The sequence below is a fragment of the Triturus cristatus genome, chromosome 1_1, assembly GCF_964204655.1.
Source record: "Triturus cristatus chromosome 1_1, aTriCri1.1, whole genome shotgun sequence".
Taxonomy (NCBI): Eukaryota; Metazoa; Chordata; class Amphibia; order Caudata; family Salamandridae; genus Triturus; species Triturus cristatus.
The window spans coordinates 703,554,060-703,580,458 of NC_140579.1; the positions used below are offsets into that span (position 1 = coordinate 703,554,060).

The window sequence follows — 26,399 nt, forward strand, 5'->3', positions numbered from 1 at the left end:
GAGAGAGAGCTCTTTAAACTTATAAGCAAACAACAGTAATCTGTGTGTTGCAGTGAGAACGATTGCACTCCTGAGGTGAGTGTGCTGTTTATAGATGGCAGAGAGTGAAAGTACACATGTGGGAGGTGTTTGTCGTGTGCTCTGGTGACAGAGAGCAGTGTTGCACTCCTGAGGTGAGTGTGCTGTTTATAGATGGCAGAGAGTGAAAGTTCGGACAGCAGTGGACATGATAGCAGGGCGTACAGATAGGTGGCCCTTGTATGCAACTCTCGCCCTCGTCCTGAGAGCCCGGGGGGTGATGGGACACCGAGTACAGACACTCCAGGCACTGACACACCAAGGCCTCTCCTCGCGCTGCGTCTTTGCCTGTTGCCACATTTAGGTGTAAACAAAAGGCGCGCTTGCTCAGTGCCCTGACAGAGTGTTAGACAGAGGGGAAGCGCTGTGGGGGGAGAAATGAGGAATGTCACCCTCCCACATACCAGACTGAGTCTCACTTCAAGGTGTATGAGGGCTGAGTTAATGGTAGAGAGATACACCCCACAAGGCAAGACAGAACTGCTGGCAGAGAGAGTGCGAGCGAGCCAGAGAGACGTACCAGGTGCTGTTTCTACTCTCAGTTACTAAGGTGACTACAGGCAAGGAGACGAGAATCTGTGGCATTAAAAGACGAGTCCTGCTATGGCCTGTTATAGCAGTGTGTACATTTATGCAAGCCCCTATTTGTTAGCAGACACACACACCAGAAGCATACACTCCTACGGGTCACCGGAAAAATGCAGCTCAGAAGCAAGTGCTGCTCATGACGAGCGCCTTGCTGATTATGTATAATTAACAGCGCGACGCTCGTGATGAGCTCCGTGATGATTATGTATGCGCAAGTGGGGCCTTAAAAAGAAAGTTCCCTTTGGACACACATGAACAACAAAGAGTGGACGAAAACTGCAGTTAGGCGGTTTTGCTTCTGGAATAAACGGAATCGATGCATCGGATCTACATCCAATAATAAGCCCCGCATAGAAAAGCAATGCCAGAGTTTACTAATGGCAAGCGGCAGGAGAAATTACCCGGCAATAGGTGGAGTTTCACCCCTGATACAGATTACTTGATGTCTCGGAGAGACAGCGCATGTGCGCTGCCTAGGTGAGACCTAAAAACGAGGAGAAATAAAAGTATTTCTCTTCGTTGCACCTCCTTATGCCTCCCTTAGGGAGTCGTACGATTCTGGCGCCTTCCCAGGTTTACAAAATGTTGTAAATCTGGAAATGCCTCAAGTTCTATGGATGTTACGTGGGAACACTCACAGCAACACCAGTGGAACGCCCCTTTCACGCAGTTATGTGTGAAAGGGAAACATGTTTACAAGGCCATGAAATGTCACGTAGGGTGACTTTACATGGCCTTGTAAACATGGGGAAGGCCATTGTGCTGCCGGTGCATCAATAAATGTGACGGACTGGCGGCGCAATGGGCTAGTGAATAAGCCCCTCGAACAGGTCATGGAACAGGAAGATGGTAAGGGAGGAGTGACATTGTAGGTGAACAAGTGAAACAGTGAGAAGGTTTTACAATGACCCAGGTCCCCTTAGTTAGTGTATTGATCATGGTGACGTACTTTTGCAGACAAATATTCTTTGCAGTTTACTATAATGCATAACAATTGTGACTTCTTGTCTGTATTTTTAACCAGGAACTGCTTGAAGCTTTTGAAGCTGAAGGCAAAGAGACAGGGCGCCCCAGACTGCTTGTCGCTGCGGCTGTGTCTGGTGCCAAAGGAACCATTGACATTGCTACGAAATTAAAAAAATTGGAGAGCAAGTACACCAAATGGACTGGACGGCTACCATCAAAAGGAAACTGATGCAATCTTGCACTTTAGGAAGACATTTCATGCACACAGAGGCTTTCACTGAAGGTCTTTCTGAAGTGCAGACCAGTGGGTTGGGTTTTATATCCTCACTCTCGCGTTCCATCTGAATGATGTACTCTTCTGACTTTTCACGTTTTTTACCTTGTGTGCCAAAGACCTCTTGTTGGCACCTTCCATAGAGCGGATGGGAGTAAACCCACAGTAGGGGCGATGGCCATAGAGTTGGCTTATGGAGGCTGATTAATCTTGGTGGAGTAATAGCGCCCAGTACCTAGTTTGGGAAATTTCATTTTAACTTATCACAATGAAAAGTTATTAGTGTCTGTGGCATTCATGTGGCACATGGAGATTGTAAGCCTTTTGAGGCGGTGTGCCATCTCCTCTGATGACTGAGGGTGCTTACCTCCAGTCCTAGGTAGTGAGTGGCGACCGCTCTGTGATGGGCACTGTCATGTATTGCTGATGTCTCAGGGCCTTGGGTTCTACAACACTAGGAAACATTAGGCCAGGCAGTTCTAACACTTGCCACTGTTGGGAACTTTTCAACATGCGCATGCTGCCAGTGTCTTACTTCCGGTGAAATCTCTGCCTAATGGTGTTTATACAGACATCAGCATAACTACACACTTCCAGATCATTTTATCATAGCTCTTCTTTGGTGACTCTGCCACGTGTATGGGGTGTATGGGGTGGGCTGAGACACAAATGAATCAGCCTCGACGTTTGCTTTGCCTTTTTTGGGAGGAGAGTGTTGGTGACAGGGAGGAGAGAATGCAGGTAAAGACTTGAGGGTTGGATCCAAGGAATTGGTTATTTGGTGACTGGTACAAACACCTGCCAAGACTCCCTTGGTGTATTTGACTCTCCAGTAGCAGCTTGGTTAAGAAGGCAATGGTCACTAGCAGGTGGTATAATTTGGGGACCAGATAATGCAATGAAATATAATTACTCCGAATCAGAAAGGGGAGGAGGACAGGCAGCATTTAGAGTTTAAATTAGTAATTGCAGGTTTTGCTCACCATATCTAGTTGGTTATTCAGTATCAAGTTGTCACCTAAAGCATTAATCCTAGGTTTCTTGGCTAGTTTGTAAGAAGATTCTTCCTCTAAATATTTGGGTAATAGTGGAAATAGGACTGGGTTTACCAAGAGTGTGTAGCACCTACAACCCTTCGTTAACTCGTGCTCCTTTTGTTGTGGAGTAGCTGAGGGCCGTCTGGAATTCATTTGTGAAGACACTGCTAGCTGTGGTGCTGCACCAGTTTTTACAGTGTGGAAAATTCTGACATATTGATTTTCTAATGTCTGTATATCCAGGTGAGTCTCAAAAGTCTCGACACGAATAATTTGCCGTACTTAGATAAGTGATTGTTGTGTATTTATTTTTGCAAGGCTGCTAGATTTCATCAGCGTAATGACCTTTGACTTCCAAGGACTCTGGGACAGGACCACAGGCTTCAACAGTCCTCTGAGTAAAGGAAACAACGACTGGGGAGGCTATGCATACTACAACTGCGTAAGAGGACTCATCCATCTGTCTTGGGTGCTCTCTTATATATCTCTTGACATGTTTAAAAGTATGGAGTTTTTTAGAGTATGGCGGATATGGGGAATCTGTCGAAAAGGGGCAGATGCCTTGTCCGCCAAACTCATGGTTCGTCTCTGTCATTTTAAAGGTGCCATATTTCAGCAGGTGGAACCTCAGCTGGCTTTGTGGCCTGAAACCTTAGACTAACGGCCCACCCACAATAGTGCAGTTGGTTAATGTAGGTCAGGACCACCGCCTCTTTAGGCCGGTCCATGTGCAGTAAATTGTTTTGGGTCGGGATCGCCCGGGAAAGCCTGAAGTCCTGAAGAAGCAAGCAACAGAAATTACCCCCATGCGCTGGGAGAAAACTCTGTGCATCAGGGCCAGCCATTGCTTTTTTGACTTTCAATGATAACAAACTTTTGGAAGTTCGCTTTTGAAAACCAATATACGTCGCTGAGCTGGCATATCAAAGATGGTGTCCATACAGCAAATGATCAGTGCTTTCAGTGGTGCCACCACAGTGGCTTCACTGCAGAAACACGAGTTCCCGGAAGGCAGCCGAGGATTTCTAAATCTGGTGACCAGTCTTCCAGAAGGGGAGCAGGGACCATAACTGCCTCTGTCCTGGTTTACCAGTGGTTTGTCACCAGATTCTAATTGACATCAAATCTGTTATGAAAACAAAACATTTACCTAAGGCGATAGGAACAGTCAGTTGCCATTATTGAGTAATGCATTAATGACTGTAGCAGTAATGGCTGTTATTTGTGAACTGTAAAAGCCACTGTGTCATTTATGTGTCAACTTTAGGACCTGGGCTTTGCTAAATATAGGACCTAAGCACATTGTGCAGAAAACTTTGATGTGTTCCATAATACTCTCACTCTTGACCATATTGCTGTGATTGTGTCTCCAAGAGTATGCTATGAATTACTGGAAGGAGAAGGGTGCACCAGCAGAGAAGCTACTGATGGGATTTCCAACATATAGGTGGTCATTCACCATCCCTGGTTATGACACAAAGCCGGGAGCTCAGATCACTGGCCCAGGCTCCCCTGGTGAATATACCAAGGAGCCAGGCATCTTAACCTATTTTGAGGTGAACATCCCTTAAAAATTCCTAACACCAAAGTGTGTTATGCTACCTGAATTTGCAAGGAATGAATAAATAAATGAATGGTACACAGCTGCTCAAACCTGGGCATCCCAGTGCTGAAGATCAGTCAGTGATTAAGCAGAGTAAGAAGAACAAGAGTAGCTATAACTAAAAGAGGCAGGTTTTGATTTGTGGCTGAAAAAATGTTCAGATTTAACAGAGCGAATGTGCAATGGCAAGGAGTTCCAGAGTTTGGCAGCACCAAAAGCGAAGGAACGACCACCATCATGGGATCTGTGGATTCAAGGTAAATTAGACATCTAAGTCCAGATAATCCCCAAGGCTCTGGCAGTGCATACCAGGAAAACGTATGCAGAAGATAATTGGGGCTTTGTCCTGAACTGCCCTAATGTAAAAAAAAAAAACTTACATTGGATTATCCTGATAATGGGATGCTAGGGAAGGAGTTTTAGTGATAGTAAAGTAGGTTGCCATTTTGGAATGTTAAGGATCAATCTAGCAGCAGAATTCTGTACAAATTGATGGTGCTGTATCAAATCTTTAGAGCTGCTCAGCAAGAGGAACTTACCATAGTCAGGTCTAAGGGTTAATTAAGGATTTACCACTCTTTTGCAAGCAGTGGAAGGAATATACTCAAGGGATATTTGAAGGGATTCCTTAAGAGAGACACAGGTGGCAGATAGGGAGGTGGTCTGTGGGGCAAAAGAGAGATTGGCATCAGTACTGGTGCCCAGATCTTTGGATGCATAATGGTTTTGGATGATGGTCAGGATCTTTTGGACTCCATGCAATAGGCCACATCAAGGATGCCCATCTGAAAAGAATGAGCTCTCTTTTATATGAGTTAAATTTGAGGTAGCTGGAAGTCATAGATTTGGCTACTAAGGAAAGACAGTCTTCAAAGATCACTTGGAATAGGGCATGCTGAGTATAGTGGGACTGAGGGCTGAGTCTTGCAGAGGTCTGATGGGCAGGTCATGTTGCATAAACTGAGTCTCTGGCTTAGCTCTACAAGGTTTGATTTCACACCTATGAGTGACACGAGTGAACTTAGCTCTATGTACCATACTGGAATGTGAAACACAGGTTTTTGCAGCCCCGCAGAACCTCACCCAATACACAGTTGAAGTTGTGTCAATGCTTTTAAGTTACTACCAGTCCCTAAACAGGGATCTAGGGACACTGTGGGGATTAAAAACAAACCATGGTTAAAATGTTATCCATAATACGTAACACCCTAAAACCTACTTCTATGCGCCATGCTAGAAGAGCATGGAATGTAAAATAGTTTGCAGCTAGATTTTCTTAGAAATAATGGGCACACTGCATATAACTGTGGGCGGAGAACTCCGCTCTGTCCGCGGAGTGTGGGGAGATTGGCCTACTCTGCGTTCCGCGGTTGAACGCAGAGTAGGCAAATCTCCGCACACTCCGCAGCAGATCGGAGTTGGCCCACCGCCCACCTCCACCCCCCTATAAAGATACAAGTCACCAGTCATTTCAAAAACAAAAAAACACTAACCTGTTTACCGCAGCGTCCCTGGGCTGCCCTCCTCCACTTTCTCGCCATACGGGTACGAGAAATGCGCATGAGCGGGCGCACGTGCATGCGCAGTTTTCTCAAACAGTACCCGTATGGCGAGGATGAGGAGGGCAGCCCGGGGATGCCGCGGTAAACAGGTAAGTGGTTTTTAGTTTTTTTTAAATGCCTAGTAACTCATATCTTAATAGGGGGGTGGAGGCGGGTGGCGTAGCGGAGCTCCGCGGAGTTCCACAGAGTTTGTTTCCAACTCCATGGTCCTCCGCGTAGCCCTGCTACGCACACTACGCCCAGGGTTAACTGCATACCTCTGTAATTATCAGGAGTCAGGGAGGTCGTATTTCCTGAAAAGGGCAAACATGCATTGAGCATCAGCATCAACTCCTCCTGGGCTCGGTATCAGCTATTTTTTTTCTTTACATCTTTATTTTGAATTTTATTGGGGATGTGGACACACACTTTGATATCGCAGTCCCTTACGATATACATTATTAAACATACAAGTGGACAGCGCAATTAGGAAAAACGGGATACAAGTGGACATAGCAGTGTTCGTCGTACGCTCAGGTCCATAAGATTTGTCTCAACTTGGTCGTATTATGGATTACCATTCACCTTGAGGATATTTAGTTCGAGTTCGCTGCTGGTGGTGACTGGCTTTCGGCTCCGGAGGAGGACATCTCACACACGTCTGAAGCTCGTAGAGTCTTGGACATTGTCATATGTATTCCACCTGTTCTTTGTACTCTTTTTAAGTATGTGCCGAAGGGGCACATGTTCTTTCAAATTATGCAACCCGATCACAGATTATTGCCATAAGTCTCTCCATGGCATAGATTGACCATATCTTCCCCCACCCCAAATTGAGCGAATGTGGATTTTGTTGTTTCCACAGCTGGGCCAAGCTCAAGCGTGCAGCCAAAAGGAGGTGAAAAAACAATTTCCCCAGTGGGTTCAACGTAGGATAGAGTCTGTATTCCCCAGTGTCCCCCAGGAGAATGATAAGTGGTTTTTGGGGCAAGGAGACATTTATGTTTAGCTCGTATGATGAGTAGGACTTTGTCCCAGAAGACCCAGATCTGTGAGCATGTCCACCATGTGTGTAATACAGTGTCCCTATTACTGCACCCCTTCCAGCACAGTTCTAAGCTGCCACACATCTTGTGTAGTTGCATGGGAGTACGATAACATTGTGTCAGCATTTTGTAAGCATTCTCTTTATAGCATAATCATATTGAGGGTTTGAAGGCCCTCTGCCATATAGTCTTCCAGGTCTCCTAATGAATGTTCATATCCAATTTCCTCTCCCATTGTGTTACGTATGAAGGTTTCTTAAGGGGAGTTATATTCAAAATGTAATGATTGAGCCATGATATGCCTTTGTGTCTGATGTTATTGGTGTACTGGGATTCAATCTGAGATTCTTCCCTTTGCAATGCTCTATGAACAGGATTCCTCCCCACCCAATGTAGTGCCTGTGTGAGTCTATACGTGCTGCGTCTGGTCAATGCAAATTTCTCAATGAGTTCCCTTTTCATCTGGAGTTTTTCACCGCTATAGAAGTCTTTCAAATGTGGCATATGTCCCTGATTCCAGGTAAGGATCTGACAAGCCTGGGGGGAGTTCAGCATTAGCTTTCAGTAGAAAGCACGATACGGCGGCAGCATCTCTGGCATGCAGGATCGTCCTCTAGTTTGACAGTACCTTGATGGTGATAATCCGAGGCAGAGGACCTTTCCTCACAGGTGGTAAAATGGCAGTCTTTTTATACTGTATCTTAACGGAGATGAAATTTGCAATGTCACTTTAGGAAAGTTTGATTTAACCAATAAGCATCAAGATAATATTCACCCTTTCTAGCATACCCCATCATGTTATGTTCTGAGAGGACAAACACATTTCCAGTTCCATGATTTTGTTTGGTATTCTTTCTCAATATATTCACGTTAGTTTTTTAAGTTGTCAAGAAATGTAAGATACACGCATCTATAGCCCTCTTGTTGCCTCTTTAAACTGAATGAATTTACAATATCCCTCCAACATTTAAAGCTTTCATTTCTGGTTTATTTTTTGGTTAAAAAACAGTCAAAGTTTTTAGATTCTTCCTAATATTAAAAAATTATGGTACTTGTGATCCAAATGTGATGAAAAACAAATCACATTGTCTGCATATGCTGCTAATCAATACTTACCTTTACCAATCACGACCCTGTGAATGTCAACAGATAATCTCATTGTTTCAGGAGAGGGTCAAGCACTAACAGTAAGAGCCATGGCGAAAGTGGGTATGCCTGCCTGGTACCTTGATGTTACTTGAACCAACTCAAGTGAAATCCATTAACTTTAACCTTTACTTCAGGGGCATTATACACCAGCATTCCAATAAAATAAAATCCTCAACAGAATAAAATGTCTGTATAACCCCTGCTAATGAACAACCACAAGACCTCAAGTGTATCAAAAAGACAGTTGCTAAAGGTGTTTCAAACTGTTTTGCCACCTCTATTAGACACAACCAGTCTCATGCTGCCGCTTGTCAGTTTGCCAAACATAAACGGTTTGTGATGGATTAATTATTTTATGTATGTGCCTATTGGGTGATCATGACACAATCTTTGCATGGAGTTTACAGTCTAAATTTAGCATTGAAATCAGTCTTAAATTAGTCACAATTTTGTGTCATTTTCTGGATTTGGGATGACTATAATAATAATAGCCACTGACTGTAGCTAGGATTTCACCCAAAGAGGAAAAGTTAATGAATGTCCCGGCAGAGTTTCTGACGAAAGAATTTGTAAAGTTAGGTTGAGAAGGGGGTGTGACCCTCGGATGCACTAAGTCCAAGCTCCTCCTCCCCAGTGTATAATTCTACACCATCTTGCCTGTGATAGCCCTATGCAGTGACCTAAGTGTGTGCAGTGGTCTCCTGCGCCCTACTGCTTTTATCTACAACCCTCAAAATCGAGTTTTGAGCCTTTGGTGTTTTTTAATCCCTCCAGCGGTTGCTGTAACTACTGAGACACTAGAGCTTCCCCGGGGTATGGCTGTGCCACAGTCTCAGGAGTAGGCGGAGGCTTAGAACAGCAGAGTGTGGGAGTGGTCCCAGGGCTGCGTTCCTGTAGGAACCCCTCCGCCGGGCACCATACCGAGGGTGACAGGGGAAGCGATCCTGCGCTGCTCCGTATCGAGTGCAGGTATGCCGGGGTCTTGTGGTGGTGTGGCCTGGCCCCTGTGCAGGCCTATACATAGAGGATGCTGCCCTAGAGCCTTACGGTGACAACAAAGGTGCCTGGGATGGGGTGCGGCCTCACAGAAGAGGCCCGGCTGTCCTCACCGGTAGTGTGGAGTGCTGCAGAGCGACAACGAGAGATGGCACAACTGGGGGATGGATTTGGTGCGCTTAAATCTGTAGCTTGCCAAGGGGGAGATGTCAAGAGCAGCCCTGATGGAGGCGATACAGGGTTCACGTGACACAATGCCTTGGAAGAGAAAGCATATACTGTGGCCATAGAAGTGGGTCTACTACAGGCGGACCTACACAAAGTATGGGAAGAGTAACCACTTATGAACAAAAGATTGGTGGCCTGGACCAAGATGTCACCACACTGAAAGAACAGGTTGCTAAATTGATCAAAGCGACAAAAACAGAGTGAAAGACGCAGCAGGTTGTTCCTGGCGCAATAACATCCAACTGGTGGGGTTTTTCTGAAAGAGCAGAGGGACACTCCTTAGAATAATTCCTAGAGACCTGGCCCTCCGACCTGATAGTTTGACTCACACATTTGCAGTAGAGCATGTGCACCAGGCGCTGATGGCATGGCCTCAGCTGGTGGCCCCGAAAAGGGCCCTGATTACACGGATCCTCAACTATCGAGAAAGGGACTGTATTTTTAAGGCAGCTCAAACCACAGACGCACTCAAATATGACAATCATACTATTTCCATCCTCCCAGACTACACCAGAAGGTAAAAGCACAGTGGAAATCATTTGTGGAAGTCAAACAGCAACTCCAGACTATGGGGCTTTCCTATTTGCTACTGTTCCCAGCTGGGCTTCATGTAGTCGCCCAGGGTAAGACCAATCTCGTCGATCGACCAGAGGATGCTTGGGTGTGGCTTGAGAGATGAGATAAAGTATCACAGGAGGAATGTTGTTCGTTGAGGACTGATCGGAGCAGACGAAGGGGGTTTAAGGGCACAGCCCCATGGAGTGTCTCACAGAGACGGTTGTTGATTGGCGACCTACCTGATTCTCGGATCGAGGTTCAAGAGGGCGGCACGCTTGCAGATGTGTTGACGGACCACGTCTGCTCGGCTAGTATCCAGAGTAGTGGAGCAGGAGAGGTACCGCCGACCCCATTAGAGAACATTGTCACACAGACTGGCAGAGACAGTATGCTGCCATTTGTATGCAAGTACATTGGGGGTATGGGTGAAATGCGCCTGTCCTGACCTGTGGGATGCACACCGGATTTTGGGTACTTGATTGCCTTCTGTGTTTGAAGTGGAATGTTTCCTATTTGAGAGTGCTGCTATTGCATTTTGGCTCCCACAGGGCCTTCTCCATTTATTAAGACACTAGTAGGTCAGCTGGGATGAGACCTGGCATGGACCACTGCTTCTTACGGGGCTGGTGGAAAATGCTGGTATCACTTTCCCCTGCACTATATGGGGTTTAGACTAAGGGTCTGATTATGAGTTTGGCAGTGTGAGAGTGGGCTGTCACGCCCGCACCCCACTCCGACACCACCAAACTCGACTGCCTGCCAGATTATGAGTTTTTTTGTGGTCTGGCAGGCAGTCCTTTGGTGGTCCCACAGCGGTGCCTATTAGAAAGGCACCGCAAAGGGAACACCAAAGCCTGTTCCTGATTGGCTTGGACAGAGCAGTTCATGCTTTGCAAGAAAGGGGGTGCATGCACACAGGGGTGCACACCACGTGCCCCCCTGCATGTATCCACAGGCCCAGAGGCAACAGGTGGCACTGTAGGGCCCCCTTAGTTTCCTAACTGCCAGCATTTTCATGGCATGAGCATTGCCATGAGAGCGCTGATGGTGAGAAAACTTGTAATATGCTTGGCAGTGCCACAGCGGCACCGCCAAGCATATTGCTGCATCAGATCGAGACTGTACCACCAGGGATCGCAGTTTCCCGGTGGTGGCGGTGGTCCCATGGCGGTCTAACCGCCAGAGTCATAATACGGCGGTCAGAACGCCACCGCTGCACCACCATGGGTTTGGTGGTCCACGGACCACCAAACTCATAATCAGGCCTTAAGTTCCTGTGCAAGGGTTCGGTTTCACTCTTAGAATCGGAGTACAAATCAGTTTAATCACAGAGGGGCAAAAGGGGGGCATTCTTGAGTCTATTGGTCATTAAATGGCGGGCGATCATGATGGTGTTGTTCCTAATTGTCATCAGATTGTCTAGGGTGGGACGGGCAGGGGGAGTTTCACAGTTGTGTTGGTGTTGGTACTGGACTTGATATGTCATGCACTGCTGGGGTTTATGAGACTGCAGATTGGGGGGTGCAGGCCCTCCAGACACTCACATGGTGCAAGACTATAAAACAATCACATGGAATGTACAAGGGCTTCGAAGCCAAGTAAAATAATATAGAGTGTGCTCCTATTTGCCGCGCACAAGTGCAGCCATCGCCTGTCTTCAGGAGGCCCACCTCACAGAGCCTGGATCAACGTGGGGTGGCTATTTGGGTGGCTCCTGGGGTTCCTTTCTACCTGCTTTATTAAGAGGCGGACACACAAGGTAGACATGTGTTGGTGCAGGGGTTATTAGACGGAGTGGATATAACATTCTGAATACCTACACTCCCAATGTTGATGACAGGGAGTTCTTCCCAAAGATGCAAACACTCCTGATGGGTAATATGGTGGAGCGACTGTTGTGGTGGGGGACTTCAATTGTGTCCTAGACCCAGATATAGATTGACGGCCAACCAGCGGTATGACTAAACTAGGTATGGTGGACACTCTAACTGATGTTATGAATAATTTGTAATGTGTAGATGTGTGGAGAGATTGTTATTCAACAGGGTGGGAATATTCCTGCTATTCTGCCACACATAATACTTACAGCCATTCAGACCGTGCCTTGGGTACATCCAATATGCAGCTGGATATACAGAAGGTAGTCTTTTTGGGAAGCAGGTAACTCACGCTTCTTGATGGAACAGGAGTTTATTAGTAGAAGAGTACAGACCCCTGGGACACCTCTGCTTACAAGTCCAACTGCAACTCCTCTGCCACCAGTTTACAAACAGATGGATGTTGCTAGGGGACCGCAGTATTCCAATTCATCATGACATCATGACAACCATGGTAACTATTACAAAGCAAGCTATGTAAAATACAACACATCTCCCCTCTTTATAATAAAATAAAAAACTATGTACATACGTAATCTTTTACCTTGTAGGCATTGTACGTTGTCTTACATTTGTCCTGATAAAACTATGTACATACGTAATCTTTATACCTTGTAGGCATTGTACGTTGTCTTACATTCGTTCTGACCTTAGCAACAGGCAATCCAACAGGATCAGTATTAACTCTGCATGCAACAATATTTTGTTGAGTACTTGGAGGCATGACAATTTCAGTGTCAGAACATGGTGATACCTTCCTAGTGTTCCACCAATTTCCATCATCCAACTTAACACTGTTACCCTTAACAACAATAATCTTTTTGGGAGAAGACCATTTAGGCCGACCCTTTTTAGCCTTGTCTCCAACAAATACTCTCACAAACATTCCTTGCATGAAACAACGTTTTGGCTTCACAATGTTTTCATTAAAACGATCACAATAATTTTTCTGATATTTTTCCACTCTACTTCGCATTTCCTCTAAGTTTGCATTGTATATCCCCGCTCTATTCATCCAAGGTGGAACAGCCACAGAGCAAGGAATCCTTCCCTTAAGTAGAGAAAAAGGCGTTTCCCTAGTCACAGAATGCGGCGTAGTGCGGTACGACCACAACATGTCCTTTACACACTGCCTCCATAACTCATTGTTTTTGCATGCCAATTGAATACATTCAACCAGTACTCTGTTGAAACGCTCCACCAACCCGTTTCCCCTTGGATGATAGACTGGCGTGGTGGTGTGCCTGATCCCCCACTTCCTCAGAAAACTTTCAAATTCTTCCGATATGAATTGGGGTCCATTATCTGTAACTAGCTCAGTGGGGCAACCTTCCCTTCTAAAAATGTCTTCACAAAATGAAATAACACTTGCAGCCTTGACCTCTTTAACAAAGGCAACTTCTGGCCACTTTGAAAAATAATCTACCATAACTATGGCAAATCTCTCTGATGCATTTAAAATATCGAAAGGCCCACATATATCGATGGCTAATTTATCCCATGCACCTTTAGGCATGGGTGACGCACTTATAGAAGTTTCTTGAGAAGAATGAGTCTTGTCGCTACACGCACAAGCCATGCAATCTCGAACAAAACGCTCAATTTGCACATCCATGCCAGGCCACCAAAAATCTACTCTAATCCTTCTCTTCATGGCTGACATACCCCCATGCCCTTCATGCATGATATTTAGTAATCTGTTTCTTAATTTCTCAGGGACCACTAATCTATTACCTCTCCTAAGTGTACCTTCTATCACATTCAACTCCGACCATATCAATTTGAAAGAATTAAGATCCTTATGTACCTTCCATCCTTGTTCACCACTTAAAGCTTTTATAACCATGCCCAGTACAACATCTTCCTCCATGGCCTTCTTCCACTCAACTTCACTGATGGCTGTACACACATCCTTAATTTCGGCAACCATCCATTCATCATCTTCCTCCTCATCTGTATTTTCTAACGGTAATCTAGATATGCAATCTGCATTTACATTCCTTGCACCCGGAATATACTTCACATCAAAAGCATATTCTTGCAAACGGTACAACCATTTGGCTATTCTGGGAGTGGCCTTGCTTGCGCCTCTGGTGGAGAAAAGATCTATCAAAGGTTTGTGGTCAGTATATAATTGGAACTTAGTTCCCCACACAAATGTCCTGAAATACTGTATGCCCCACCAACATGCTAAAGCTTCTTTCTCGATGGTTGAATAAGAGTGTTCTGCCCCTTTTAGTGTGCGGGACGCAAACGCCACTACCCTTTCTTGTCCCTTGTGCATCTGAATTAGTACCGCACCTAACCCATTATTACTGGCATCAGTAGTGATGATAGTTTGGTCATTAGGGTCAAATGGCCTTAATGACACAGCATTTATGATGCATTTCTTGATAGAAACAAAGTTTTGTTGACAAGCATCAGTCCACTCGAATTTGACACCTTTCTTCATCAAGTTCCTAAGCTCTTGTACCTTGTCAGAAAAATGGTGAACAAATTTCGAGTAGTACTCTGCTAACCCCAAGAATGACCTGAGTTGATCTCTATCTCTTGGGGCGGGAGCCTTTTCAATGGCTTCAATCAAACTACGTTTTGGTTTTACACCCTCACTGGACAAAGTATGACCAAGATACTCCACTTCCTTGACACCAAATTTACATTTTTCTAACGCAATAGTGAGACCAGCCTCAGAAAGTCTGATGAGAACCTGTTCCAAGATCAAATCATGATTGTTTACATCACTCCCCCATACCAACACATCATCTTGAAAAACCACTACATTTTTAAGACCAGTTAATATTGATTGCATAACCCTTTGGAAAACGGCTGAAGCGGACGCTAACCCAAATGGCATGCGCTTAAACTGAAAAGCTCCTTCTGGAGTAATGAAAGAAGTGATGTGCTTTGAATCTTCGTGTAATAGTATTTGGTGGTATGCATTAGACAGGTCTAAAGTGGTGAAATATGTTCCCCCCTTGATAGTAGCTAACATTTCATTTATTCGTGGGAGCGGATACCGATCTATCCATATGTTATCATTTACATCTCTCAAATCAATACACATCCTAATATTGCCATTAGGTTTCCGGGCCAAAACAATTGGACTTAGCCATTCGGACGCCTCAATACGTTCAATAATATCTTCATTGCACAATCTGACCAACTCATTTTTAAGTTTTTCTCTTAAAACCAAAGGTACATTTCTTACCTTATGTACTTTGGGGGTAGCATCTGCTTTCAAAATGATTTTGTGTTTGAACTTTTTCAAACATCCTAATTTTTCACTGAATAATTTTGGAAATTTATTAACCCATTTGGAAGTTGTACTAGGTGAGGTTAGCAAAACTTGTTGAGGATGGTTAGGGTTCAAAATTATATTGAGTGCTCTCTGTTCCTTCCACCCCAAAAGAGATCTTCCTTGTTCTACTACAAACAATTTTGCTGTAATCTTCCTGTCTAAGAAACGCATCTCAGTTTCTATACAACCTAACACAGGAAGCTTTTCACCACAATACCCCTCTGGAATAACATCAGTGGACTGCAATTCATTCAAATTACCACCTAAACCTTCCCAAATAAACTTGTCTATGATAGTAAATGGGGAACAAGAATCTGCCCATACGTGTACATCCTTGTTCCTAATTTTGATGATGCATTTGGGAGGACGATAACTATCTTGTTTGTTAGTTTCACATTTGAGAACTTGACTTGACTCAATAACCATAACTTCAATATCCTCATTCTCACCCTCACTATCATAGAATAACTCCTCCTTATGAGGCATATCATCTTGAACTAATGCATTTACAGACTTAGATGTCGCAGAAGAACTAACACTTCTACACCATCTTGCAAAATGTCCTAACCTCTTGCATTTATGGCACCTTGTTTTAATTGCAGGACAATAGGTAGCATCTGCTGTGTGTTTCGGGCTTCCACACCTATAACAAACTTTAGGTTTAAATTTCACACCTTCTGGTCTGTTGGAAGATATAGGTTTGACTTCTACTTTTTTTGTATTCCTTTTTATGTTATGTATGGTATCATCTTCTTTTACTATTTTTGGGGAAGGTGTATTTAACTCTTTCACATATCTGGAAGTGTTTTCCATCCGTTTGGCTACCGACAATGTTTTATCTAAAGAGGGATCCTTTAAACCTAATAACTTTTCCTGTATTTTTAAATTAGACATTCTGTTAATAAGTTGGTCCCTAATTAGATCATCCCTCATATCATTAAATTTACACGTAACAGCCAGCATTCTCAAATTTGCTACATATTGTTCAATAGTTTCTCCTGCCGCCTGTACCCGTGAGAAAAACTTGTGTCTCTCCACCACTACACTGACTTTTTTTCCAAAGTTCTCCTCCAATGCTTTTAACGCAATTTCAAAAATGTCAATGTTACTGTCTCCAGAAGCTTCACTATCGGCGCTGGTTTCAGTCACAATGGCTTCCATTGCAGGTAATGTTTTCAAAACATTTCTTCCCTCCAAGCCTAAAAATTGTTTTAAAATTGCTAATTTTCTTTTTGAAACGTAATCGTCACCCCCAATAGCTTCTAAATAAGTTTCAAAAGTTTCCTTCCAGTGCTCCCATAACATGCACGGTTCACCAGGACTTGGGAGAAAGTAAGGTGGTGCTGGAATCACTTGTGACGACATTGTTCACACACAATTGTGGTGGATTTCCAATCAAATTTGAGTGATGCTACGTTCCTTGTAATGCTTCTTTTAGAAACAGGTAAGATGAGAAAAATAATTATTATTATTATTATTTTTTTTTTCCTTTGTTTGTTATAGTAGATAAATAAATAAAATTTATAACATTTGCGTAAAAATAATAATAATAATTCCAAATGATATGGAATAAGATTTCTTTTAGATTCCTTTCCTCCTGTTTTAAACTGGATACATAGCTTCGAACCTTTGTTAGTGTTCTTGGTAACCAAGGAAGTAACAATAGTCCCTTTTCTGTGTTTTTACCCAGGATCCCTCACGAAGAAGGAAGAAACACTCCCGTGGCTTCGAACGAGGAGAAAACCATTAGAATGTTGCTGCACGAAGACTCCAGGTACGTGCACGCTTGCTATAATTTGAACAATGCAGAAATGCCGATTTACTGCTCGAGTGCACAAGTTGAAACAAAATCCTTTCGCCAACTCCCACACAAATCCCTCGGTGGTAGAAACAGTCGTTTGCCGATTCGTGGGGCACAACTCAACGAAATCCCTCGCTGACCTTCCCACAAATCACTCGATGGCACGCACCAGCTTCAGCGTCAGCACAGCACGAACAAAGCGACACAGCTGAACCCAAATTGCTCAGTTTAAAAAAAACGCCAAACGCAGCTCCCCACAAGGTATCAGCTTGGCCCTGCGATGAAAAAACGTCAACAAAAGTTTGTTGCTATGCGCGCAGGATCGCTCCGCTATCTATTAAAATGTGCCACTTGCAGAATATATCCATTGCAGATTGAAAGCACAAAGTACAGTCATAGATGATGGCTCTATCAACGCAAAAGAGCGCCTAGTGTCACTTGAAACAAAAAAAAAATAATAATCCAGGGGTCACTCACGGTCCAATAATTTTAACTCGACTGTCCAAAGTACATTCTTTGTTGGGTTGATCCCATCCTCGTCGCCAGTTTTGGGAAGCAGGTAACTCACGCTTCTTGATGGAACAGGAGTTTATTAGTAGAAGAGTACAGACCCCTGGGACACCTCTGCTTACAAGTCCAACTGCAACTCCTCTGCCACCAGTTTACAAACAGATGGATGTTGCTAGGGGACCGCAGTATTCCAATTCATCATGACATCATGACAACCATGGTAACTATTACAAAGCAAGCTATGTAAAATACAACAAGTCTACCTGGGTAGGTTCTTATCTGACCACTCCCCCATGCTACTGGAGTGGAATGGAGCCTGGATGCAATCTGATGGGAGACTTTGACGATTGCAGATGAAGGCATTGCTGGATGTGCCATTTAGACAGGCCCTTTGGGAAAAGATTACAGAATATTTGATGTGTAATTGGGGCACCACGACGAGCAGGGGCATGGAGTGGGAGGCGCTCAGAGTTGTTATATGTGGGGAATGTTTGAGTAGGATAAGTGGTCTGCGTAGACAGCTGCAGGCCGAACTGGGGGACCTTGAGAAGCAATTAGCGGAGGCCCAGCTGTTGGATGATGAGAGCCCAGATGTAGCTGACTCCTTAGTTGATATCAAAAGACGCCTGGGGGATACATGGGATAGATTAGATAAGACGGGAGCACAGGTAGAAACTACACAGAGAGGGACCCCGAATGGGTAGATGGCTAGCCTGGTTACTTAGGAGAGAGACAGAGAAGCCCCCATTATGACACTCTGCCGTGATAACGGAACCATGGTCAATACACACCAACCTATTACTGAAGTGTTGAGGGACCACCTAGTACACCTTTACGGGGGAGGTGTGACTGCTGATATGACAATGTCAGATTATCCAGCAAGTATGGAACTTTCTGATTTGCCATCCCTCTTACGAGATGAGCTAGAGTCAGATATTACTCGTGAAACAGGTGGTTACTGATATGAATTGCAGAAAGTCGCCCGGAGGTGACGGCTTTCTGGTAGAGTTCTACCAGGCAAATAAGCGCAGCTGGTGGGTTCGCTGTTAAAAGTATTTCAAGAGGCAAGGGGGAGTGGTGTGTTATCCACCAACACTTAGGGAAGGGGTAGCATGTTTGGTGCCCAAGTAGGGGGAGATGTAATGGATCCATCATCATATAGCCTTCTCACAATGCTGAATGTGAACATGAAAGTATTGTATAAACTGCTGTAGAATTGCCTGCCAGCTACGATGGGAACACTGGTCCAGTGTGGTTTTATCCCGGGACGTAGCATGGCCCTCAATTTGCGTAAGCTTGCCCACGTCATACGTGAGACCAGAGTTGATAGTGCAGAAATTGCATTTGTGTCTGTAGATATAACTAAAGCATTTGACACAGTAGAATGGGGTTACTTACAACACATCCTACAGAAGATGGGCTTTGGCCCCTGTTTTCGACACTAGGTGAAAATACTATACACTGCACCCGGGGCAAGGTTACACAGTGGAGGTCTGATGCCAACCGCGTGGGATGTGCGATGTGGCACCAACAGGGATGCCCACTCTCACCATTACTCTTTGCCTTAGCAATGGAGCCGCTGGCAGGTTTCATCTGGGCTGCTATGAATGATGTTGGTATTAAGGTGGGGGATGTGACGCACCTCATTTCACTCTATGCGGATGTGCTTTTCTACCTGTGGGGTCCTTGGGAAGCGGTACCATGGCTTCTGTCCTACTTAGAGACATTTGAGATGTTAGCGGGACTTCGGGTTAATAGAAGTAAATCTGTATTGTTCTCAATAGGGGCACTGGTGGGAATCCAGTGCACAGATCATTGGGTTTGCATTGGGTGATGGATGCCTTTCGATATCTTGGAATCAGGGTGGGTCACACTGTAGCGGTTCAGCGGCGGCACTGCATAGAGCCGTAGCTGAGTGGCTTGACTAATTCGGTACATTTCTGGAACACATTCTGATCTCTATGGTGGGAAGAGTGGCTGTGGCAAAGATGTTGTTCCTTCCCTGGTGCCTGTCTATGATACAGAAGGTCTTCTTTACTCTCACATGCACCCTGTATAAGATGGTGGACAATGTGTTGGTCTCTCGTGTCTGAGCTGGAGGAAGGAGCTGTGTGCTATTGCCCCAGCTCAAGATTGATATGTTGGGGGTTGGAATGGATTTGTCAGACTTGGAGCTTTATTATTCCGGATCAAAATTACAGCATGCGGTGCAGTGCGAGCCTGAGGATGATAACTGGGAGAAGAGGTTGCTCCGTGGCACCTATGATAAGTATCCTTTGATGGAACTTCTTATGCGTGGATCTCAGACACTGCATGATTCCCCCGTATCTGGTCCGACAGGTAGCAGAACTTTGCGAGCGAGTGGTCACTGGGGTGCTTAAGGTCTGCCATTTGCTAGAGAATTGGGTATATGGACGTTGCTCCAATTTAAGCACATTGCGGAAGATATGTCAGTGATGCGATGGAGGGAAGGAGGCAGTGAAATGATGGAGGATCTATACCAAGGGAAGACCTTCCTTACCTTCGCGGAGGCTTTGGGAGGCATTTTCGGTGGGAGGGGGCAATTCCTCCATTATGCTAAACTGTTGCATACAGTGCAACAGATTTGGACCAACTTCCTGGTTGCCCATCGGGTGAAGAACATATTGCAGTTGATACTGACAGTTGGGCCGGCTAGACATTTAGTTACGCAACTCTGCAACGCGCTTAAGACTGATATAGTTCAGAGGGAGCCAGTGTCAAGGTGGACATGGGGAGAGGAGTTGTCAGAGCAGCTTCCTGACTCAGATTGGGATGCAGCATCTGAGCTGTCAATTTAAGTTAACTCATGTTAGACCAGGCATCCTTTGTGTGGTTTCTCCTGTCTTTTTTGACTCTGCCTCCTGTATTTTTGCTGTGCTGGATTTCATTTTTGCTGGTCTAGATGCTTTTGGCACTTTGACATTGCTGATCAGTGCCAAAGTGCAAGCGTAAATTGTGCATATGGATTTATGTTTCCATAATTGGCTTGTTTGACTAACTACTAAGTCCCTAGTCCAATGCACTGTATGTGCCCAGACCCTGTAAGTCAAATGCTGCTAGTGGGCCTGAAGGACTGATTGTGCCACCCACACCGGCAGCCTTTCAAAGGGGTCTCAGACCTTCCCCTGCCTTGTCTGCGCGCAGTCTCTATTGCCATGTCGACCTGGCAAGTGCACCCACTTGCAGGCTCTAAGCTTCTCTTTTCTTACATGTGAGTCACCCCAAAGGGAGGCCCAAGGTACCCCTGTGGGCAGGATGCAGTGTATATGAAAGGTAGGACATGTACTTGTGTCTGTAACATGTCCTGATAGTGGAATACAGTGTATATCGTTTTTCACTATTGAAAGGCTATCTGTCCTATTATATAGAATTGGAGTTTTCTTATAACATCTTATTAGCATAATTTACCATTGGGACAAGATAGAAAGATGGAGTGAAGCATGCCTGAACTCAGAATATAAAAATGCACCTTTCAGTAAAGATGATTTTTATTTTGTTTGTTTGAAAATACCACTTTTAGAAACTGAGTATTTTTTTGTTTATCCATCCTGTGTGCCTCTGCTGGTTTGTGGATTGACTGTCTGGCTATGGAGTGACAATGGCTGGGGATGTTCATTCTCTTCAGACAGCCACTGGGGGGAGGGGGGGTTGTGGTGTCTCCTGCCTTTCCTGGATGAGTCAGGACTGGGATGAATAGACCTGGGCTGCATTTAGGGTAGTGGGAGAAGATTTCCCTGCACCTGAATAGGCCTAGTCTGCCTTGGACAATGCTGTCTCCACCTCTTGGTAAGAAGCTGGGCCAGAGAGGACAGAACTGGTTTGGACTGAACTGAGAATCTCTCTGCCACAAGAGAAGAAAGAGAAATTCTGAATAAATAGTAGGCTCCAGACCCAAGAACTTTAAATTACCTCTGGACTCAAGAGGAACCTCTGCCAAGGAGAAAAGCTGGGAAAGCTGAAGGAGAAATACTTTCCTTTGCTGTGTGTTTTTTAATTTATTTATTGATTTTCATAAAGTCTCATACAGTGTACAGGTGAAGAGAAAAACATCATTGGGTACAACCATATGCAGAAATAACCATTAACAGCACGTGACTGTAAATTAAGCTGACATGGGATAAATGTTAAACCTACTGACATCGTTTCATATAGCATGTGGCACATGTGTTCACAGGGACTCATTGTCAGGGGGATCCGGCTGGGCAACAGAACGCAAGTATATCAACAAAGGCTCCCAGATGTCATTGGGCCTGGCGGACGATGGTAGCTCCCCCGCATACAACACTAGATTTTCTCTGTAAAATGTCAAGTCTCTAAGCCACTGTTTCGCTGTAGGGCTCAGTGTACTATCCCACACCATCGCCACTCGTCGTTTGGCAATAAGCAGTGCCACCCTCGTCAGCCTGCCCGTGACACCCTTTAGGAAGGGGACAAGACCCAATAAGCATATCTGTGGGGAACATTGCAAAACAATTCCAATAATCTTAGACAATGTAGTGATCACAGCGGGCCAGTATTCCGACACTCGCCTGCAGGTCCAAGCTAGATGCCAGAAGTCTGCCCCCAAGGCCCCGCATAGTTTACAAGCATCAGTGTCCGGAGCCCATATTTAAAAAGTTTATGCGGAGTATAGTAAACCTGATGTAGATATTTAAAGTGTATGATACGCAAGTTTCCATTAGTGGTGAGGGCGCTAGTGAGTTGGCAGCAGAGTTCCCACTCTTTCTGCGTGAGTTGCGGGTCGAGATATTCGTTCCACCTGCCTAGGCTCCTATCGCATGGGAGGGTCCTGTCTTCTCTAGCAGTGTGGTAGAGTTTAGTGACCAGTTTATGTCGGGTGGGGCTCAGGGGCAGTGTGCGCAACGCCAGTGTCTCCGGTGGCTCCGCTGGAAATGTGGGGTAGTGGGCTTGCATCGCTTTTTTCATTCTATGTACGTAAAAATGAAGAGTGGTGTCTTGTTCTGAATATAATCAGTATCGGTAGTAGACAGAAAGGTGCCACCAGGATATAGGTCTTGTAGCTTGTCAATGCATACCTGCGCCAGTGTACGCAGAGCTCCCTGTTCGTGCGTTACTGATATGTTCGAGTGATAAGTCAATGGCAGCAGCGGGGAGTATAATGGCAGATTTCCCGCCTCACGGCCCAATGCCTGCCAGGCAGCAATCGTCAAAAAAATAGTGTTAAATGTGTTTCGGGGTGCAGGCCTATGGTCCTGTGTTAACATAGAACTCAATGGGATGATATGTGCGTCCCAGTGTTTTACCGCCACGTGCGGGACAAAAGCATGGGAGGCAAACCAGAAGTGTGCTTATTGTGTGTGCGCGCAAAGGTAGTATAGATACAAATCAGGGAAACTGAAACCTCTGCACTTGTAATCCAGTGTGAGAGTCTTCCAGCTCACCCGTGCTTGTCGACCGCCCCAGACGAGGCGAAGCAGCAGGGTTCGTATAGTTTTAAAAACATGTTGCGTGAGCTGGAGCGGTATGTAACTGAAAAGATATAAATAATTAGGTAACACTATCATTTTGATCAGTGCAATGTGGTCTGCAAGACAAAGCATGAGTTTCACCTATCTATCCACTTGTTGTTCCAGCATTGTGGCGGCAGCCCCATAATTCTCACGGATAACGACCTCTGGGTTCCGGTGAACCCACACCCCCAGATATTTAACCGAGTCTGTGGCCCACACGAGGGGAAACTCAGGTTCACGTGGAAGGGTACACTCTGTCAGCTGCATCACTACAGATTTGGACCAATTAATGTGTAGGCCAGAAAAACAAGCAAAACGGATATACTCACGTAGAACTGGCGCTAGCTAAGTGCGGGGCTCGCGTATAAAGAGCAGCATATCATCCGCGTAAAGAGAGATAATGACCGGCCCATGGAAGAAGTTGATAGCCGCGTGTTTGTGGGATTGCCTAATAAGGCAAGCTAGCGGTTCCAGCGTCAGGGCAAATAACAGCGGTGAAAGTGGGCACCCCTGTCGGGTGCCCCTAGCAATCTGTATTGGGTTGGAAGTGTAGCCCTCTATCCGGAACCGCGCAGTGGGACCTGCATATAGTAGTCGCACCCAATTAACAAAGACAGGTGAAAATCCCATCCGCTGTAACACATAGAAAAGATAACCCCATTCTATGGAATCAAACGCCTTTGCGGCGTCAAGCATGACAGCCGCCGCCAGTAGTTCAGGATTAAGAGTGTGAAGCATAGCAAACAGTGTTCGCAAGATGTGGGAGGTAGAACGCACTGGAATAAAACCAGACTGATCTGGCAGGACCAATTTTTGCATGAGTGGCTGGAGACGAGTGGCCAGAATCTTTACATCCGTATTGATAAGCGAAAGCAGTCTGTATGATTCACAATTAGTGGGGGTTTTCTTGTTGGGTAGGGAGTTTATCGCCATTAGAATATCTTCCACATTGAACGGCTGATTGAGGTATTCCCTCTGACCATCCGACAGCCATGTGATGGCTATCTGTGAGAGATAATTGTCGAAGTCAGCAATGTCAGTCTCGCCTTGTGAGGTATACAATTTCGCATAGAATTGCCAGAATTGGTCAGTAATGTCTGGAACGTTATAGTGGTCGTGACCCGTGTCATCCGTTTTCTTAGTAATGATCTCCCTCTCCAAACGGTGTTTTATCTTAGTGGCTAAGTAATGTCCCGGCCTACCACCCTCCCCATAAGCACAAACTACATGGCGTTTAGAGACATATCTCATCTCTTCCTCTGCTAACTTCGCATGTTCTAGTACGGTGCCCTTAATGGAGGCTAGGGTCGACTCACATGGTGCTGCTTCGTAGTCCTGCTCCAATTTTTTCAGAGCTGCCTCCACCTTAGCCAACTGTCCTCGCAGGTCTTTCAAGATGCCAGCTGATGTGCCTAGGCAAGTGCCCCGAATAGTAGCTTTAAACCCCTCCCAGAGCACCCCAGCGCTATCCACAGAACCCTTGTTGTGTGCAAAATATTGTGTGATGGCCCCACGAACCGTCTCCATATAGAGAGGGTCCAATAGTGCGTCAGGTCGAAAGTGCCACGTGAAGGACCTGGGGACAGTTTGCGGGATAGAAAGGGTGAGGCAGACAGGACAGTGATCTGATAGTGTGCGTGGCAATCCCTCTACGTCCGGTACCCAGTCCACTGCCCCCTCACTCATTAGCCAGTAGTCAAGGCGAGACCAGCTGCCATGTACTGTGGAGATATGTGTGCCTTCTAGTGTCTCAGCATGTCTATGTCGCCAGATATCCAACAGTCCCAGGTCAGCCGCTCCATCTGTGATTGCACGAGCCGCCCCAGAAGAGTGACCTGCCCTGCCACTGGATTTATCCTTGGTTGGGTCTAAGTGTGTATTTAGGTCCCCGCCCCAGAGAACCACAGCATCCTGAAGCCCATGTAGAACGGCAAATAGACGATCATAAAGTGCAGGGTCATCTGTGTTGGGACCATAGGTATTGACAATGGTGACAACTGTGCCCATCAGCTTCCCATGTATAACGGCATACCGACTTGCAGTGTCAACATAAGTCTGGATTGCAGTGAAAGGGAGGCCTATTTTTACATGTGTGAGAACCCCACGGCTATAGGAGGAATAGGAAGAAGCAAGCCGATAACCAGCCCAATGACTCCCTACCAGTCTATCCGTAGTCGACGTCAGGTGCGTTTCTTGTATAAGGGCAATGCCAATACCATGGCGATCCATGTGCGCTATTACCTGACGGATCTTTTTTGGCGTGTTAAGTCCCCTTAAGTTCCATGTTAAACAAGAGACGGACATGACATTGTTATGTATAATTGCAGCAATCTATTCTTGATATAGAAATCGTCCAAAGCCTCAAAACAGCCTATCCCCACCATGTAAGTGTGTGATGATATGTTTGTTTTATAGTGCACACATGCATCATCTAAGAGATTTAGAAAAAAAACAGTCACATTAACAACCCCTACAACACCCTCCCACCCACCAGCACACCCCACCCACTTCAGCGGCCCCAACATGCCAAAGCAATCCCCAACACCCAGGAACAATTCCCAAGTGCAATGCCAAGGGAGTAACCAGTTGTGGGGAATACCCATAAGGGGGGCGCCTGAGCACAGTATCCCTCCCAGTGAAAAAGGAGGTGGCCAAGCCATTGTGATAACATTCTCTGGCCGTCCCCAGTAGCAATCTGAGCAGAGCAAACATAGCAAAAAACATCATTGTTATCATTATATCAATACATGTCGAATATCAACAGCACTGGCGGCAGAGTTCAGTGCGTCAATGTGGCTGATGGACGCCATCTCGGCCATGAAAAAACACAAAAATATAGACCAGATTTATCACATGCGGTCTACAGACATCACCGCTCGTCTTTCACTTTGCTAGTGCCCTCGTCATCACTTCCCGCTACGGATTTTGGTGATCAACTTCGTCTTGTAATGTTCTTCGCAAAGTCCATTGCCGATTTCGGGCAGGTGAAAATCTTGTGCTTCCCATTTTCTTCTATGCGCAGCCGCGCAGGGTACAGCATAGCATATGGTATTTTTGCTGCAATGAGGAGTTTCTTCACGGGCTGATACTCTCTCCGAGCCTCCTGAACCGTCATCGTAAAGTCGGGTTAGAAGGCAAGGGTGTTCCCCTGATTTGTGATGGAGCCCTTCTCACAAGCCAACCTGAGCCCAGTGTCACGGTCTCTATAATTCAAAAGGCGAGCAATGATGGGGCGCGCCAGTGCACCCGGAGGTGGGCAGGCAGCCAGAGAACGATGGGCCCGTTCCACGATCAGGACCCGGGACAATTGCTCCACCCCAAATATCTCACGGAGGAGATTTTCCACATATGTTTCCA

General features: G+C 45.5%; 1 pseudogene; it reads left to right on the forward strand.

The window, feature by feature from the left end:
- The window catches only part of LOC146870907 (acidic mammalian chitinase-like), a 206,756-nt pseudogene that overhangs the window by 39,673 nt on the left and 140,684 nt on the right, over nucleotides 1–26,399 (forward strand).